The sequence below is a fragment of the Pelophylax lessonae genome, assembly GCF_965119305.1.
Source record: "Pelophylax lessonae genome assembly, chromosome: 1".
Taxonomy (NCBI): domain Eukaryota; kingdom Metazoa; phylum Chordata; class Amphibia; order Anura; family Ranidae; genus Pelophylax; species Pelophylax lessonae.
Genome location: NC_138768.1, coordinates 830,301,249 through 830,322,154, shown reverse-complemented (window position 1 = coordinate 830,322,154; position 20,906 = coordinate 830,301,249). Strand labels below are relative to the sequence as shown.

The 20,906-nt window shown below is 40.3% G+C and overlaps 1 pseudogene across 1 annotated transcript in view; it reads right to left on the bottom strand.

Annotated features, from left to right (window-relative positions):
- LOC309557603 (catenin alpha-2-like) overlaps positions 1–20,906 on the bottom strand; it is a 745,623-nt pseudogene that overhangs the window by 48,179 nt on the left and 676,538 nt on the right. Inside the window, exon 6 of the transcript XR_014226146.1 lies at positions 17,929–18,195. The product of XR_014226146.1 is annotated as a catenin alpha-2-like (transcript). The remainder of the gene's footprint in view (positions 1–17,928; positions 18,196–20,906) is intronic.

Here is a 20,906-nt window from a genome sequence, read left to right as displayed (position 1 = left end):
TCTCATTTAACCAATCTGCTGAGGATACCCACTGAATTTTATGGATTTTCCATTTAAATTTTACATTAAACACATCTATACTATTATTGCAAAAAAACTGAGATTCGGCAAAACTGATATTATGGATATACTGTATAACAGGAAATATTTGATCTCAGTAGCAAATAACTCCATATAAAAGTTTACATTTTTTCTTCTGCAGTCCATATGTACTCCACTATCAACTGCATTGAGTGAAAAAATTCATTCAACCACAATCCTATTAATGACAAATCAATAATAATCCTATCAATAATATTCAATGATAAATAATAATAATAATAATTATGACAATCAATGAAAATCCTATCAATTATAATCAACAATATAAATAATACTTATAACAACAATATTCATTTTCAATAATAATGTCAATTAATGATAATCATAATCAATGATAATCAATGACAATTTTAATGGCATTTTGAAGTAATGGTAGTCATGATCGATAATAATAAAAATAATAATAATCCTATCAATGATAATCAATGATAAATAATAATAATAATAATACCAGTAATTCTATCAATGACAATCAATGAAAACCATATCAATTATAATCAACAATATAAATAATACTTATAACAGCAATATTCATTTTCAATAATAATGGCAATCAATGATAATCAATGACAATTTTAATGGCACTTTGAAGTAATGGTAGTCATATGCACTTTAATAAATGACCGATAATAATAAAAATAATAATAATCCTATCAATGATAATCAATGATAAATAAAAATAATGCTACAAATGACAATCAATGATAACCCATCAATAATAATCAATGATATTATAATAATAATACTATCAATGCCAAGCAATGAAAATAATAATTATAATAATGCTTTCAATGATAATCAATGAAAAATAAAATAAAAATTCTATAAATGAAAAGCAATGATAATCCTATTAATGCCAATCAATGATAAATAATAATAATAATAATAATAATAATAATAATAATAATAATAATAATAATAATAATAATAATACTCATACTCATACTAATAGTAATCATGTCAATGACAATCAATCAATAATAATAATAATACTACTACTACTACTACTACTACTACTAATAATAATAATAATAATAATAATAATAATAATAATAATAATAATAATAATAATAATAATTAATATTCATTTTCAATAATTAAGGCAATCAATGATGATCATATTCAATGATAATCAATGACAATCCTAATGATGCTTTGAAGTAATGGTGGCCATACATGCTTAAATAAATGATTAATAAGATTTATAATAATAATCCTATCAATGACAATCAATGATATTCGTATCAATGATAATCAATGATAAATAATAACAATAATAATAGTAATCCTATCAATGAAAATCAATGATTATCCCATCAATAATATTCAATGATATAAATAATAATAATACTAATAATAATAATAATAATAATAATAATAATAATAATAATAATAATCATAATAATGATAATATTATTCAATATCCATATTGAATAACAATGGCAATCAATGATATTCTAGACAATCCTAATAATGCTTTGAAGTAACCACACACGCTTTACTAAATGATTGATTTCTGTTCCAATCAATCTCTTCTTATAAAAAATTATCAATCTATAAACAACTATAAATTCAATTGGTAATGCCACACATAGAAAGTGGGTTTTGATTGGCAGTTCACATACCATCTTAACTGCACATTGATCCCCACTATACCACTGAACTCTAACCTCTAACCCTTCTCCAGCCAAAACTTTTTTGGAAAGGGTGTGTGAAGAGGTATGATTTTTATTGAGGTTTAAATGCCATCCATGACCTTATTAGGTTGATATGTGTCTTCCCTTGATGTGCCTGTGACACCAGGACAATAGGAACAGAGGCCATCAGAATACAAAGCCATAGACCAGGCATGTCCAACCTGCGGCCCGGGGGCCGCACGTGGCCCAAAACTGCAGGCAATGCGGCCCACTGCCCCATGACATTTTTTTTTTGCTGGGGAGGAAGGAAGTCAAGTCAGGGGCACAGCCACAGAGGTTGCCTCGGAGGGGATCATCCACTAGTTGTGTTAAATTAGTGCTGGGGGGGGGGGGGGGGCTTTAGCACGGGAAGGGCGAAGTGGCGTTTTATTACTTATATACCTTAACTATAGTATATATTTTATATGCGGCCCGAGAAAATTTCTCTACACTCAATGTGGCCCAGAGAAGCCAAAAGGTTGGACACCCATGTCATAGACAATAATAAAAGCATGGGAGAGCCTTTAAGCTTTTCCAACTACACCTATTTTTTTTATTTTATTTTGGTCTTTGATATCTCAATGACAGAAAGTGGCATAAAAAAAACTTGCCAGAGGTTGTACACCTCCCCCAAACCCCGGTCAGGTTTTTATTGTGGTCTGGGCCCCAGTTAGGTAGATACTCTTTGTCCTGTATGCCATCATCATTAAAAGTGAAAGTGAAAGAAAATCCCAAATTTTAGGTTGTAACCAGTAAAGGGAAAAGGGGAGATCTTGCAATGAGGACACTCGTTCTGGTGACAATCAGGGATTTACACACTTTGGCAGTGTCCAAAAAAAACACTGCCAACATATCAAGGGGCAGCAGCTTTTTGGCAGGAAAAACACTTAACATACGTAAACGCACATTAACCCTAGGGGCATTTAGAGCTTGACCGTTACATCATTTCAAATACCAGAATACATTAGCCAATTAAATAAATTATTTCCCAAGTGCTTGACACCCCTGAACACATTACACTAGTTTACAATCACCAATCATTTTTTCTGCCAAAACACTGGTGACGGGGAAAGGCGTCCGCCAGGGGAAAAGGTGTCTAGGAGAGAGAGAGCAAAATGCCCGGCATGCATGAGTTAGCCTACGTTTAGCTGTGGCAGGCTTTTAACCACTTGCCCACCGCAATAAATATAAATACATTGTGGTTTGCATGCGGTTTACCGGAATTATGGCTGAAGATATCATCCATACCCCAGTATCGTTTCTTCTCAGCAGGCGGCTGGCTTTCTCATGAAACTGGTCCAGGTGGCTCATGAGCCCCTGGAACAGTTTGTGAAGTGGCGGGAGGGGACATAATACTCTTTGATCAACTCCATGGCCTTGGAGGACCGGTGTGACGTCATGACGTCACTTCCGGTCCAGGCTGAAAGTGATTATTTTTTTTTTTTAAAGCAAAATATCTTTTGCTTTTAAAGGTAAAGAAGAGATGTGGGGTCTTTCTAAAGCCAGATCTCTCCATAAAGAGGACCTCTCATCCCTATTTCTATTACAAGGGATGTTTACATTTCTTGTAATAGGAATAAAAGTGATAAAAAAAGAAAAGGGACAGTGTAAAAATAAAAAGTAAAATAAATGATAAAAATAATTAAAGCGCCCCGCCCCCATCCCTCCGTGCTCATGCGCAGAAGTGAATGCATATGTAAGTCACGCACGCATATCGAAATGATGTTCGCACTACGCATGTGAGGTATCACCCCGAATGTTAGAGCGAGAGCAATAATTCTAGAACTTGACATCCTCTGTGACTCTAAACAAGTAACCTGTAAAATTCTGGCAGCTATGGAGATTTTTAAGTGACGTAGTTTGTTGCCATTCCATGAGCATGCTCAATTTTAAAGTGTGACATGTTAGGTATCTATTTACTCGGTGTAACATAATCTTTTATATGTTATAAAAAAGTGGGTTATCTATGGTGTTTTTTTTCATCAAAAAAGTTAATAAAAGGTAAATTTTTATTTAACAAAATGATTGCGTTTGAAAGACCGATGTGCAAATACTATATGACATAAAAGATTGTAACAATTGTTATTTTCATTCTCTAGGGTCTCAGCTAATATATATATATATATTATGTTTGCGGGTTCTAAGTATTTTTTTTAGCAAAAAATACTGATTTTACCTTTTAAAAAAAAAAGTTCCATAAACAGCCTGGTAATAGAGTTTTACATGTCGCTGTCCATGGTGCTGAATATCAGCCGTGTGTAACTGAAGCCAAGTGCCTCCAACTCTCATCATTCCTGCAGCTTCCATCCAGGGAGAGGAAGCCAACTGTCACCAATTGTACCCAAAGGTGGTCACATACCTTCACATATGAATATGACCATTTTCAACGTATTATTTCCGATAGATTGCATTTATCTACTGATAAGGTGTATGCCACATGATTCAATATTTTGATCAATGATGAATCATTTATTTGAGATTGCTCCTACCTACATTGATTACAATTACTCATAAGTGCGCATTGTGGGGCATTTGCCTAAATGGGTCATGTTCGGTGGGCTTGCTGTCTGCTGAGCATAGCATGTCGGATCGCTTTTGCCATGAGCACATGATGCAGCATCGCAACCACAGCATGTGAATGCCCCTGTCCACTAGCATTGCAGCTTAAGGGGGGGCTAGGGGGGCTAGGGGGGGCGAAAACAGCCATGCATTTTTAATGCCCCCCTCCAACCACAAGTCCAACAACCTCTTAATCTCTTAAATATTGCACTGGGGGACACCTCTTCCAGTGACTGTCTGCGAAGAAAAATGTGCAGAGATCTGTGCTTCCTTCTATTTGCATCTACATGACAAAGGACGGGATGTGTCCCTTATGAGACAAAGACAGCAAAATAAATACATAAATAAATATATATCTATATCTATATCTATATATATATATATATATATATATATATATATACCGTATTTTCCGGTGAATAAGACGACTGGGCGTATAAGACGACCCCCCTATTACATGATCTACCGTTAATACTTATACTTAGGTTACCTTGGAGATATTATACTCGGCGCATAAGACGACCTCCCATTTTTGGGGGATTTTTTTGAGGTTCAAAAGTAGTCTTATACGCCAGAAAATACAGTATATACTCTTGTAGGTGACGGGAAGTAAAGGCTTACAGTTTAGCCTCACTGTAGTACTACATATCTTCCAGAAGATGGCACTGACACACCTTTTATTACACTAAACGGAAAGAATGTTAAAGGTGGAGAGAGAGCATGTTTTGTGCAAACTGTGAAAGATAAGCAGTGGTGGGATGGATTGTTACACTCTGCCCAAAATATTCTCATAAATACAGCAGCCTTTTCCATGGACTACCAGTCTGTGTATCCAAGTTTGCATGCTTTATTGGTGAAAATTATTAGCCATTTCTTCTCATGAGGCAACATATCTGGTTTAGGTATAATGGACTTTTCAAGAAGAAAGGTTTCACATGCTAATACATATTTCCGATGAAGCAATGTCTTGCATCATATAAATTGTAGTAGAAAAAAAAATATATATATTTAAATACAGTGGGGAAAATAATTATTTGATCCCCTGCAGATTTTGTAAATTTGCCCACTTTCAAAGAAATAAAGGGTCTATAATTTGTATTATAGGTGTAATTTAAACGGTACAGACAGAAGATCAACCAAAAATAGAGAACAAAACACATAAAACAAATGCTATACAGTATCTCACAAAAGTGAGTACACCCAGGGCCGCTGATAGGGGGGGACCACCAGCCCTCTTGTAGGGGGCCCAGCACACAGGGGGGCCCACACAGAGAGGGGGATTAGTGATGGACAACAAATACAGAAATCTTCCTCCAGCACCTGAATCTGATCTGTCCCTCTCCCTGCTATCAGCTTTTATCTGTTGAGATAGAGACGTCCCTCACTAATCCCCCTCCCTTGTGTGGGCCCCTCCCAGCACTTATCTCTGCTCAGGAGTTTATCTGTAACTTTGTTTCTCTCTCTCTGTCTCTCTGATGCCGGAGCTCCAACTGCCCAGCTTGTATTTTTTTCTCATCTCATCTTCATTTTTATTTAACATCGGGTTTTTTTTTTAGATTTAGCAGGAATTATGCGAGTTATGTTATATTTGTGTCCGCTAATAGTGATTTTGTTGTAATTTTAGCTAAATATATCTTTAATATTTTCTTGGGGGGGCCCTGCCAGGTAGTCTGTACGGGGCCCCGCGATTTCTAACAGCAGTACACCCCTCACATTTTCGAAAATATTTTATTCTATCTTTTCATGTGACAACACTGAAGAAATTACACTTTGCTACAATGTAAAGTAGTGAGTGTACAGCTTGTATAACAGTGTAAATTTGCTGTCCCCCTCAAAATGACTCAACACACAGCCATTATTGTCTAAACCGCTGGCAACAAAAGTGAGTACACCACTAGGTGAAAATGTCCAAATTGGACCCAATCAGCCATTTTCCCTCACTGGTGTCATGTGACTTGTTAGTGTTACAAGGTCTCAGGTGTGAATGGGGAGCAGGTGTGTTAAATTTGGTGTTATCGCTCTCACTCTCTCATACTGGTCACTGGAAGTTCAACATGGCACCTCATGGCAAAGAACTCTCTGAGGATCTGAAAAAAAGAATTGTTGCTCTACATAAAGATGGCCTAAGCTATAAGAAGATTGCCAAGACCCTGAAACTGAGCTGCAGCACGGTGGCCAAGACCATACAGCGGTTTTCCAGGACAGGTTCCACTCAGAGCAGGCCCCGCTATGGTTGACCAAAGGGGTTGAGTGCATGTGCTCGGCGTCATATCCAGAGGTTGTCTTTGGGAAATAGAGGTATGAGTGCTGCCAGCATTCCTGCAGAGGTTGAAGGGGTGGGGGGTCAGCCTGTCAGTGCTCAGACCATATGCCACACACAGTATCAAATTGGTCTGCATGGCTGTCATCCAAGAAGGAAGCCTCCTCTAAAGATGATGCACAAGAAAGCCTGCAAACAGTTTGCTGAAGACAAGCAAACTAAGGACATGGATTACTGGAACCATGTCCTGTGGTCTGATGAGACCAAGAGAAACTTATTTGGTTCAGATGGTGTCAAGCGTGTGTGGCGGTGTCAAGCGTGTGTGGCAGCAACCAGGTTAGGAGTACAAAGACAAGTGTGTCTTGCCTACAGTCAAGCATGGTGGTGGGAGTGTCATGGTCTTGGGCAGCATGAGTGCCGAAGGCAGTGGGGAGCTACAGTTCATTGAGGGATCCATGAATCTCAACATGTACTGTGACATACTGAAGCAGAGCATGATCCCCTCCCATTGGAGATTGGGCCACAGGGCAGTATTCAAACATGATAACGACCCCAAACACACCTCCAAGACAACCACTGCCTTGCTAAAAAAGCTGAGGGTAAAGGTCTCTAACATTTACCACCTCCGTGGGTGAAGAGGACTCCAGTGAAAACCTGTGAAGCTCTGGTGAACTCCATGCCCAAGGGGGTTAAGGCAGTGCTGGAAAATAATGGTGGCCACACAAAATATTGACACTTTGGGCCCAATTTGGACATTTACAGCTAAAGTTGTACTCACTTTTGATGCCAGCGGTTTAGACATTAATGGCTGTGTGTTGAGTTATTTTGTGGGGACATCAAATTTACACTGTTATACAAGCTGTACTCTCATTATTTTACATTGTAGCAAAGTGTAATTTCTTCAGTGTGGTCACATGAAAAGATATAATAAAATATTTACAAAAATGTGAGGGGTGTACTCACTTTTGTGAGATACTTAAAATTGAGTTGCAGCTCAGTTGGTAAAGTAAGTATTTGATCCCCAACCAAAACATGACTTAGTACTTGGTGGAGAAACCCTTGTTGGCAAGCACAGAGGTCAGACGTTTCCTGTAGTTGGTGACCAGGTCTGCACACATCTCAGGAGAGATTTTGGTCCACTCTTCTTTACAGATCTTCTCTTAATCCTTAAGGTTTCTTGGCTGTCGCTTGGCAACTCAAAGTTTTAGCTCCCTTTATAATTTTTTTTTTTCTATAGGATTAAGGTCTGGAGGCTGGCTAGGCCACTCCATGACCTTAATGTGCTTCTTCTCAAGCCAATTACTTTGTTGCCTTGGCGGTATGTTTTGGGTCATTATCATGCTGGAAAACCCATCCACGACCCATCTTCAGTGTTCTGGCTGAGGGAAGAAGGTTCTCATCCAAGATTGTTCAATACATGGCCCTATCCATTGGCCCCTCAATGCAGAAAAGTCAGTCTGTAGATGTTCATTGGCATGACTGTACGTGTGCCTTCTTGAGGAGGGGAAAAATGCTGACTAGGACCCATAGAACACACACCTACAGTTAAGCACAGAGGTAGAAACCTAATGCTTGGGGCTGTTTTTCTGCTAAAGGTGCAAGCTGATTTTGTGGTATTAGGGGGCCAATGGACGGAGCCATGTATTGTAAAATCTTGGATGAAAAACGTCTTCCCTCAGCCAGAACACTGAAGATGGGTCATGGATGGGTCTTCCAGCATGACAATGACCCAAAACTATGTGCTTGCCAACAAGGGTTTCTCCACCAAGTACTAAGTCATGTTTTGCTTGGGGATCAAATACTTATTTTTCTCACTAAACTGTAACTTAATTTATAACATTTTTATCATGTGTTTTTTTCTGGATTTTTGGTTGATATTCTGTCTCGATCATTAAAAAAATACACTTATCAGAAAAAAATTATAGACCCTTCATTTCTTTGTAAGTGGGCAAACTTACAAAATCTGATCAAATAATTATTTGCCTCGCTGTATGTATGTATGTATATATATATATATATATATATATATATATATATACAGTATATACAAATCCGATTCCAAAAAAGTTGGGACACTGTACAAATTGTGAGTAGAAAAGGAATAGACTAATTTACAAATCTCATAAACTTATATTTTATTCACAATATAATATAGATAACATATCAAATGTGGAAAGGGAGACATTTTGAAATGTCATGCCAAATATTGGGACATTGTGGATTTCATGAGAGCTACACATTCCAAAAAAGTTGGGAGAGGTAGCAATAAGAGGCCGAAAAAGTTAAATGTACATATAAGGAACAGCTGGAGGACCAATTTGCAACTTATTAGGTCAATTGGCAACATGATTGGGTATAAAAAGAGCCTCTCAGAGTGGCAGTGTCTCTCAGAAGATGGGCAGAGGATCACCAATTCCCCCAATGATGCGGTGAAAAACAATGGAGCAATATCAGAAAGGAGTTTCTCAGAGAAAAATTGCAAAGAGTTTGAAGTTATCATCATCTACAGTGCATAATATCATCCAAAGATTCAGAGAATCTGGAACAAACTCTGTGCGTAAGGGTCAAGGCCAGAAAACCATACTGGATGCCCGTGATCTTCGGGCCCTTAGACTGCACTGCATCACATACAGGAATGATACTGTAATGGAAATCACAACATGGGCTCAGGAATACTTCCAGAAAACATTGTCGGTGAACACAATCCACCGTGCCATTCTCCATTGCCGGCTAAAACTCTAAAGGCCAAAGAATAAACCATATCTAAACATGATCCAGAAGTGCAGGCGTTTTCTCTGGGCCAAGGCTCATTTAAAATGATCTGTGGCAAAGTGGAAAACTGTTCTGTGGTCAGACGAATCAAAATTTGAAGTTCTTTTTGGAAAACTGGGAAGCCATGTCATCTGGACTAAAGAGGACAACAACCCAAGTTGTTATCAGCACTCAGTTCAGAAGCCTGCGGCTCTGATGGTATGGGGTTGCATGAGTGCGTGTGGCATGGGCAGCTTACATATCTGGAAAGGCACAATCAATGCTGAAAGGTATATCCAAGTTCTAGAACAACATATGCTCCCATCCAGATGTTGTCTCTTTCAGGGAAGACCTTGCATTTTCCAACGTGACAATGCCAGACCACATACTGCATCAATTACAACATCATGGCTGCGTAGAAGAAGCATCCAGGTACTGAAATGGCCAGCCTGCAGTCCAGATCTTTCACCCATAGAAAACATTTTTCGCATCATAAAGACGAAGATGCGACAAAGAAGACCTAAGACAGCTGAGCAACTAGAAGTCTGTATTAGACAAGAATGGGACAAAATTCCTATTCCTAAACTTTAGCAACTTGTCTCCTCAGTCCCCAGAGGTTTGCAGACTGTTATAAAAAGAAGAGGGGAGGCCACACAGTGGTAAACATGGCCTTGTCCCAACTTTTTTGAGATGTGTTGATGCCATGAAATAAAAAATAAACTTATTTTCCCTTAAAATGATAAATTTTCTCAGTTTAAACATTTGATATGTCATCTGTGTTGTATTCTGAATAAAATATTAAAATTTGAAACTTCCACACGATTGCATTCTGTTTATATATATATATATATATATATATATATATGTATGTATGTATGTATGTATGTATGTATAGATATATATCTATATATCTACACATACATACATATAAAGACAGGGAAAGAAATTCTAACAAAACGCTTAGAACATAGACCTATTGGAGTTTTGGTGAGCACAATGTTGTCGTACTCCAGTTGTACACAAGGTGGCGACATTATACAAAAGATAACACCATATCATGTCTCAGTACTACATTGCTCAGTGCTTGGTTGTTCCTATTGCTATTGCAAGTAAATGTTTAGCAGAGTTAAAAAATGTTCAACATGGCAATCAGCTGTAGTATTAAAACAGAAATGGTTACAATTTGTCAAGCTGATTTTTCTATGCAGTCTAATTGTATGACTTCAAATACAAGTAATTGTAAAGCCTTTTTTTTTTTTTTATAACAAATGTGTTATACTTACCTGCTCTGTGAAATATTTTTTTTCTGGGACCTCCCACCAGCGTTATTGGCTTCTCCTTTTCTCTGATTTCCCCCATAGCAAACTATTTTCTATAGGGGTTCTCATGCAGGCTGGATCCTGCACCTGGCTGTGTGCCTCCATAGACACACACAGAGTGGCCTGCCTCCGCCCCTGCTCCCTCCTTACAGACTTTGATTGACAGCAGTAGAAGCCAAGAACTCCGCTGCTGCTTCTGAATTCCCTGTTAGAGGGGAGAGAGCGGAGAAGAGCTGTTCTCTGAATGGTGCCTATGTTGAGTCAGTGACCTCCTGTATTCATAATGCGGCAGGGCAGCAGCTCAGCACAGGACCTGGAAGAAAGTGGAGATCATTGGTGCCTACTGCAGTGATATCCAGCTTCCGCAGGGATCCCACGGGTACCGCAGATACATACAGTACTTACATGGATCAAAGCTGGACCACTGATACTATGTAAAAACTGCCATTGCTAAACTTCAGCTGTAAAGAAAACTATGAAGTCCAAATCTGAATACTTGACTTTTGTGAGGTGCTACGGCTCAGCTTACATTGCCATCAATAGCAGGCGCTTCATTAGTGTTTTTGAAGCTTCACGAATGCCGGTCAAAATTGTGTGCATTTCAGCGCTCAGTGCCGTTCACATGGGTGCATTAGTGTTGCGTCACATTGTGTCATGTCAAAATTGACCCGGTAAGTGTCATTTGCCAGGCTTTGTCGCTTCTCAAATGCTTCCATCAATGGCAAAGTAAACAGGCTGCAAAACGCACTGCAAATGTGTCACAAACACCCCTATGGCATTTACAGCACATTTTACATGCATTTAAAAAGTGTTACTAGCCAAGATGATAATGCAAAAATCCATACAATAAAAATCCAACACAGAGGTGCCTGGCAAGTATTTTTTAATGTAACACAAATGCAACAAAAATGCACCATTAACGCATCTTAGTGCATTAGGTGTGTTAATGAGTGCTCAAATTTCTTTGCAAGTCTAAATGAGCCCTAAAGTGATGAGCAGGCAATAAACCTTCCAGAATGAGAAGAAAACAATGAAACAAGGTTTCCTGTAAAACAGTGATCTCCAAACTGTGGCCTGAGGGACATGTGTGGCCCTTTGCCTGCCTTTATCTGGCCCTTGGGGCACCATTCCTTCTACTGACACCAATGACGGGGCCAATATTCCTCCCACTGACACCAATGATTGGGCACTATCCCTCCCACTGACACCAATGATGGGGTACTATTCCTCCCACTGACACCAATGATGGGGTACTATTCCTCCCACTGACACCAATGATGGGGCACTATTCCTCCCACTGACATCAATGATGGGGCACTATTCCTCCCACTGACACAAATGATGGGGCACTATTCCTCCCACTGACACAAATGATGGGGCACTATTCCTCCCACTGACACCAATGATTTGGCACGATTCCTCCCACTGACACCAATGATTGGGCACTATCCCTCCCACTGACACCAATGATGGGGTACTATTCCTCCCACTGACACCAATGATGGGGCACTATTCCTCCCACTGACACCAATGATTTGGCACTATTCCTCCCACTGACACCAATGATTGGGCACTATTCCTCCCACTGACACCAATGATTGGGCACTATTCCTCCCACTGACACCAATGATGGGGTACTATTCCTCCCACTGACACCAATGATTGGGCACTATTCCTCCCCCTTTCACCAATGATGGGGCACTATACCTCTCCCTAATATTAAAGATGGGGCATTGTTTAACCCCACTGATGCCAAGACATTTTCTACTCCCACACCACACTCCGCGCAACCCCCCCCCCCCCCCCAATGTCTGAAGAACATTAAACCCTGCCCCTTTGTTTAGAAAGTTTGGAGGTTCCTGCTCTAAAGCAACAGTCACCAAACTGCGGCCTTTGCTTGCTTTTATCCAGCCCTTGGGGCACTATTTCATCCACTGACACCCACAATTGGCCCGTGTGCTCCCATTTACATCAACAATAGGGCATATGTCCCCCCAATGACACCAAATAACCGGTTCCGGACCGCCCACCGCATATATACTGCGGCAGGCTGGCCCTCCTGCGCGAACCGACGTAGGGCTACGTGCCTGCAGCTAGGGGGCAAGCGTGCACCACCGGCTCTGATTGCTGCCTGACACCCGTGATCGCTCCCCGCTGAGAGAGAAGAACGGTCAGCTGTTGTAAACACAGCCGCCCGTCCTTCTCCCTGGAATGATCACAGAGCCCATGTGATCCTTCTATATAGGATCACAGGTCTCTATGACCATTCCATAAGCCCCGCCCCATACAGTTAGAATCACTCCCCTAGGCTCACATTTAACCACTTGATCACTCACAGTGTTAACCCTTTCCCTGCCAGTGTCATTATTACAGTAACAGTGCATATTTTAGCACTGATTACTGTAGTAATGTCACTGGTCCCCAAAAGTGTCAAAAATGTCAGTTAGGGGTCCGATCTGTCTGCTACAATGTCGCAGTCCCACAAAAAAATCGCAGATCGCCACCATTACTAGTAAAAAAAAATAAAACACAATAAAAATGACATAAATCTTTCCCGTAGTTAGTAGACGCAATAACATTTGCACAAACCAATCAAAATACGCTTATTGTGATTTTTTTTACCAAAAATATGTAGCAGAAAAAAAATTTGCCTAAAATATAAAAAAAAATTAGATTTTTTAATATTTTTTGGGGAGGTGGAATGTTACATAGCAGAAAGTGAAAAATATATCGGTATCAGCACTAAAAAATTGATATCGGTCGATCACTACAAGGGACAACAGGCCTGCAGGTGGCCAGGTTTACCTTCTCCTATCTTCATCATGGGGTAGCAGTATACTGCATTGACATTCTGTGGGATATTGAAGCTCAATATAAAAAAGAATTAAACGCACACAGATGAACACTTATCCCTTAATGCTTTGCAAATATTTAATGAATCTGGGGAATAGTGTTTACTGGAGCAAATTTCTGAATCTAGAAATTAAAGGCCTTAACCACTTCTGGACCGGAAGGTTTCCACCCTTAATGACAGGACATTTTTTTGCGATTCGGCCCTGCATTACTTTAACAGAGAATTGCGTAGTCGTGCAACGCTGTACCCAAATAAATTTGATGTCCTTTTTCCCCACAAATAGAACTTTCTTTTGGTGGTATTTTATCACCTGTGCGATTTTTATTTTTTGCGCTATTAAAAAAAAAAAAAGAAGAGCAACATTTCTGAAAAAAAAAAAAACAATATTTTTTACTTTCTGCTATATAACATTCCCAAAAAAAAAAAATGGAAAAATCTAATTTTTTCACCAAATGTGTATTCTGCTACATATTTTTGAAAAAAAAAAATTTCCACTAAGCGTATTTTTATTGGTTTGCGTCAAAGTTATCTCAGCTACAAACTAGGGGAAAGATTTATGTCATTTTTATTTATTTTATTATTTTTATTTACTAATAATGGCGGCAATCTGCAATTTTTAGTGGGACTGCGACATTGCAGTGGACAGATCGGACCCTTAACTGACATTTTTGACACTTTTGGGGGGACCAGTGACATTACTACAGTAATCAGTGCTAAAAATATGCACTGTTACTGTAATAATGACACTGGCAGGGAAGGGGGTTAACCCAGGGGCAATCAAATGGTTAAATGTGAGCCTAGGGGGGTGTTTTCTAACTGTGGGGGGATGGGCTTGTGAAATTAGTACAGAGACCTGTGATCCTAAATAGGAGGATCACATGCGCTCTGTGTTCATTCCAGAGAGAACAACTGTCTGCTTTGTTTACAACAGCAGACCGCCATTCTCTCTTCACAGGGAGCGATTGCCGTAGATCAGCCTCCCCTTTGGTGAGTGGGCGCACGCCCCCAGGAATGCTCCCGCGGACGACCGCACGGGTACAGCGATTTGCAGGAACCTGACGACCTGCCGCCATATAACTATGGCGGCTTGTTGGCAAGTGGTTAAAGGAATCTCAATGTACCTCTTGTAAGGTACACTGCAAGTGTGTTATGAAGAACCTCTGAAGACAACTTAACCACTTGCCGACCGCTCACTCGAGCTCTACTGCGGCAAAGTGGGTAGTTATCGTCCAGCGGCCTCGCTGGACTCCTCCCCTTGTGGGTGGCGCTCGCGCGCCGCCGCAGGCTCGCTCCCGCAGTCACAGCCGGAGTCGGGCCAGGGGAGGAACGTCGGGGAATCGAGTGTGGAGATCCGCCCGCTTGTGTAAACAAAGCAGGCAGATCTCCTAAGTGACAAACAGTGACAGATTGCAGGGTTCAGCATAGCTGAACATGCGATCTGTCCCTGTGTCACTCAGTCACCTCCCCCCACACATGTTAGTAAGCACCAGGCATACATTAACCCCTCCCTCTCCAATAAAATTAACACCTTCCCTGCCCGTGTAATTTTTACAGTAACAGTGCATATGTATAGCACTGATTACTGTAGTAATGTCACTGGTACCCCCAAAAGTGTCAAAAATGTCAGTCAAGGGTCCGATCTGTCTGCCGCAATGTCGCAGTTCCGCAAAAAAAAATGCAGATCGCCGCCATTACTCGTTAAAAAAAAAAAACAATAAAAATGACAGAAATCTTTCCCTTAGTTAGTAAACGCAATAACTTTTGCGCAGACCAATCAAAATACGCTTATTGTGACTTTTTTTACCAAACATATGTAGCAGAAAACAAATTGGCCAAAAATTTAAAAAAAGTTTGATTTTTACATTTTTTTGGAGGGGAATTTCATATAAAAAAAAATGTGAAAAATATTGTTATTTTTTCAAAATTTACGCTCTTTTTTTGTTTATAGCGCAAAAAGTAAAAATTGCACAAGTGATCAAATACCACCAAAAGAAAGCTCTGTTTGTGGGAAAAAAAGGGCGTACATTTTGTTTGGGTACGGCATTGCATGACTGCGCAATTGTCAGTTAAAGTCGCACAGTGCCGAATCGCAAAAAAGTGGCCTGGAAGTAAGACAGCAAAACCCTCCGGTGGTAAAGTGGTTAAACCTTGACTTCCCTAAATAAGGGTAACGGCTAAATCCCTCACCTTTCTATGTAAGCAGAACACAGAACATCACAGACAGTTCTCGCTCTGTGTGATCTCTATGCTGCATGGATGCCACACACTGCACTGCTGCTAAGTCTCCTGCCTGCGTGGTTGAACCACATTTTTACCCCCCCCCCCCCCTCCAACGGCTTCCCCTTGAAGAGGAAGTCACCTGGGGATTTTCCACATATCCACAGCAGGAATTATTACTCCTGTTGCTTTTAGCTGTTCTGCCAGTTCCCCCGCAGCCATGTGCAATGCACGAAATTAGGTTGCAGGGGATGCACAAAATCTGACTCTTAGCATAGACTCTGGAGAATATCAGTGAGCCAATCACAGAAGCAGGAACTGACATTTCTGGAGGGCGTTCTGTACTTCATCTGTGTGTACACCTCCGGGTAGCCATATTGCTTTATACAGAAAATGACAGTGCTGCAGATTGAAACCAAAGGTCATTTTTAACCACTTCAATACCGGGCACTTTTACCCCCTTCTGCCCCGAACACTTTTTAGCTTTCAACGCTGTCACACTTTGAATGACAATTGTGCGGTCATGCAACACTGTACTCAATGACATTTGTTATCATTTTTTAAAACAGATAGAGCTTTCTTTTGGTGGTATTTAATCACCACTGGGGTTTTTATTTTTTCGCTAAACAAACGAAAAAAAAAAAGACCGAAATTTAAGGCCGGGTTCAAATAAATTTAATGTCCTTTTTTTCCCACAAATAGAGCTTTCTTTTGGTGGTATTTGATCACCTCTGCGATTTTTATTTTTGCGCTATAAACAAAAAAAGAGCGACAATTCTGAAAAAAATAAAACAATATTTTTTCACATTCTGCTATATAACATTCCAAAAAAAAAATGTAAAAATCTAAATCTTTTAGCATTTTAGGGCCAATTTGTTTTCTGCTACATATTTTTGGTAAAAAAAATCACAATAAGCGTATTTTGATTGGTTTACGCAAAAGTTTTTGTGTCTATTAGCTACGGGAAAGATTTATGTCATTTTTATTGTTTTTTTTTTTTACTAGTAATGGTGGCGATCTGCGATTTTTTGCGGGTCTGCGACCTTGCGGCGGACAGATCGGACCCCAGACTGACATTTTTGACACTTTTGGGGGGACCAGTGACATTACTGCAGTAATCAGTGCTATAAATATGCACTGTTACTGTAATAATGACACTGGCAGGGAAGGGGTTAACAGTGTGGGTGATCGAGGGGTTAAATGTGTACCTAGGGGCGTGTTTCTATCTGTGGGGTGGGGGCGTGGCTTGTGGAATGACCATAGAGACCTGTGATCCTATATAGAAGGATCACATGGGCTCTATGATCATTCCAGGGAGAAGAACGGTCAGCTGTGTTTACAACAGCCTACTGTCCTCTCTCAGTGGGGAATGATTGCAGGTGTCAGGCAGCAATCGGAGCCGCCTGCCCCGTGCATCAACTGACTTCCGCGCTGACGAGTGGGGGCAGAAGGGCCATGGTGGCGTGTGCTCGCCCCCTAGCTGCAGGCGTGCGACCGGCGTAGCCCTACGTCAATTTGCCCGGGAGAACCACACTGCCGCAGTAAATAGGCGGCGTGTGGTCGGCAACCGGTTTTGTGCAAAAATGACTCCTGGAACAGCGATACAACATACATGGATTGGTTGGGATATAAATATAGAAACAACACATGGTGAATCCTTTCCAACCAATCTTATTTATATATGTTTATTGGTTGGGATATTGTGGACTCTTTAGATGATCGTTATTATTATCATTTTTCACGAGTGCATAGTTGCCAACATTTAAAAAAAAAATTCCAGGGACACTTTGCAGCACAGCTATCAATTACCACACCCAGTTCCCTGAAGCTCCGCCCACTCTGCATAATTAATCTCGCCTACTTATCAGATTATAGAGTCTAATCAATATAGAGAGAATTACAGGAAATTAAAAAGGGAATTTCAAACTTAAGGCCACAGTAGCAGAGTTGGAGTAATTCTCCTATTCAGCTGCACTACTTCTGCGTAACATTTATGGGCAGCCCGATTAATGGGCGCTTCCAGGGACAATATAAATTACCTGGGACAGGCTCCTATTTGCAGGGACTGTCCCTGGAAAAAAGGGACAGTTGGCAAGTATGCGAGTGTATATATACAATCATATACATATACATATATATTGTATAGTTTATGTAATGTTAACATACCGACATGACATCTGAGATACTCACATCGAACTCATTGAGGGCAGCGGCCAGCTCCCCAATGCCTGTGTGGCCCTGCTTCTCATCAGTGGGCGAGGTGGCCTGGGCAGCGTTGGAGATCCCTGCAATAGCCTCCTGCACTTGTTTGAATACATAGTCCCGGTTGGCCCTGGTGGCTGCCACATCCGAGTGGCGGAGGAAAGCTTGTGAGGCTGTGTACAGCATGGTGGCATTCTTCTTCAGAGCTCCTCGAGCAGCTGCCATCTCATCCCTACAATGGGGGTCTTTGAGTTCCTGCAAGAGAAGAACAAGGAGGACGTTTTACGACAGAGGAACATCAGAATGAAAGAACGCACTCAGGATTATTCTCGCTTCACTCCAAAGTCCGTATGACTTTCAGTGCAACTTTGGAGTCCAACTTTGATGTGACTTTCTACACTCTGTGGCATTGAAGTCGTACCAAAGTTGGACCAAAGTAGTGCAGGAACCTCTTCTAAAGTCTGGCAGACTTGTGTAGTATCAGTTAGGATGGCTCTCATAGGGAAACATTGAATTTCACATATCAACCAACATGAGGTCTCACAAGTCGGGACCCACGTCGCATCAGTGTGACCTGAACCTGACATTGAGAGAGCACCTAACCACTTGACCTCCAGAAGATTTACCCCCTTCATAACAAGGCCATTTTTTTGCGATACAGCACTGCATTATTTTAACCACTTCTGGATCGGAAGATTTACCCCCTTAATGACCGGGCCATTTTTTGCGATTCGGCACTGCGTTACTTTAACTGACAATTGCACAGTCGTGCAACGCTATACCCAAATACAATTAATGTCCTTTTTTTCCCACAAATGCGCTATAAACAAAAAAAGTGCGACAATTCTGAAAAAAAAAAAAAACAATATTTTTCACTTTCTGCTATATAACATTCCCATTAAAAAAAATTAAATTTAAATCAAATGTTTTCATCATTAAGTAAGTACATCTGGTTCAACCAATAAAAAAAAAACAGTAAAGAAAACCCAACTATACAATCCCATATACAAAATCCTATACCAGCAGTTCCAGAGGTATCTCCTAATCATATTTTAGCACCCCATGTGCTGTCTGGACTAATGGCCACTTCAGTGACTGAGTCTAATAAGTAGGGATGATCGAACTTTTCAAAAGTTCGGTTCGGCCAGAACATCCGAACTTCCGAAAGTTCGGCCCGGATTTCAGAACCCCATTGAAATCAATGGGACCCGAACTTCGGTAATCAAAAAACACCATTTTGAAGCCCTAAAACCCAATAAATGCCCCTAAAAGTGCCTAGGGTTCTGGGTCATACCCCAGGGACTATTAATCACACAAAAAAAAGTTCTTAAAAATTGTCATTTTTGATAGAGAGCCAATTATTGGAAAAATTAAAAAACAAATTAAAAAAAAAAAAATTCTTTGAATTTAGTATTTGGGGTGTCTAAAAAGTGTATCTGTGAAGTTTCAGCTCTGTAGCATGTCCATAACCATAAAAAAAAGATCGTTTGTATTAGGTCACTTATAGAACAGGTTAGTGGCTTCTCGCTTTTCACACCTTGCCGGTTTAATAGCAGGCGTTTTTTTTGGGCATTTTTGGGTTCTTTGGAGGCAGGAAAAACATCTGAACTTATGTATAGTGGTATCTATACACACACACACTTATATGTATTTTACACATACACATATATAGGTGTGATAGGAGCGTAACTATATTGGTGTTAATTATTTAATTAGCGCAAGTAGTTTTTTCTGCTCCTTCACACCTATATATGTGCAGGTGTATATATACATACATGGGTGTGTATATATACCCCCTATACACATGTTCAGATGTCATGTCTGACTCCAAACATGTGCTCAAAAAATCACTATAGACGCCTGCAGCCAAAAAGCAAGCTGACAGGGGAGAAGCCATATTACTGCAGCGAAAGTGACCTGAGAGAAACTAACTTTTCTCTATTGCGGTCACCCTGATATGGAAGGGTTTGGTCACCCTGCCATAGCAGTCACTGTCAGTTAACCCTACACTACATTACGGTCACCCTGACACTTCACACTTTCCCTACAGAAACTACATTTTTGAAGCTAACTAAAGTGTAAAAGAGCACCCTAACTACACTAGATATCCCTTTCCTCACACTAATAAATGCTAAATGACACTTTTAAAGTAAAATTAACAGAACTGCTTCCACTCTCTTCCATGCCCCTGTATTACAATGCTAGGAATTTGGCGGGGGCTATCTTATATACTGGGGGGCGTATTCACTAATGATTGGCCTAGGGACCCCCTAGTCACTCCAATCACATTCCTAGCATTCTTCTGCCCCCTCAATTGGCTTTTGCTAATGGTTCTGGTCCAATCACGGGCTTTTAAAGCCCATTTCCTGAACCATTGCATTTTGGTCGGTTCTGGTTGGGCAAAAAGTTCTAAATTCGGCCGAACCTCGAACACCCAATGTTCGGGTCGAACTGATGGTCGGCCCGAACCGTTCGATCATCCCTACTAATAAGTAGGGATGATCAAACGGTTCGGGTCGATCCATCGGTTCGACCCAAACATTGACTGTTCGAGGTTCGGCCGAATTCCGAACTTTTTGCTGAAAAAGTTCGGAATTCGGCAACCAGAACCGACCAAAATGCAATAAGAGAGGAACTGGGCTTTAAAAGGCCATGATTGGACCATAACCATCAGTAAAAGCCAATTGAGGGGGCAGGAGAATGCTAGGAATGTGATTGGAGTGACTAGGGGGTCCAGAGGCCAATCATTAGGGAATACGCCCCCCAGTATATAAGATAGCCCCGCCAAATCTCTACCATTTTAATACAGGGATGTGGAAGAGAATGGAAGCAGTTCTGTTACTTCTGCTCTTAAAGTGTCATTTAGCAATTATTAGTGTGAGGAAAGGGATATCTAGTGTAGTTAGGGTACTATATACCACTATAGTTAGATTTAATAATCTAGTTTCTGTAGGGAAAGTGTTAAG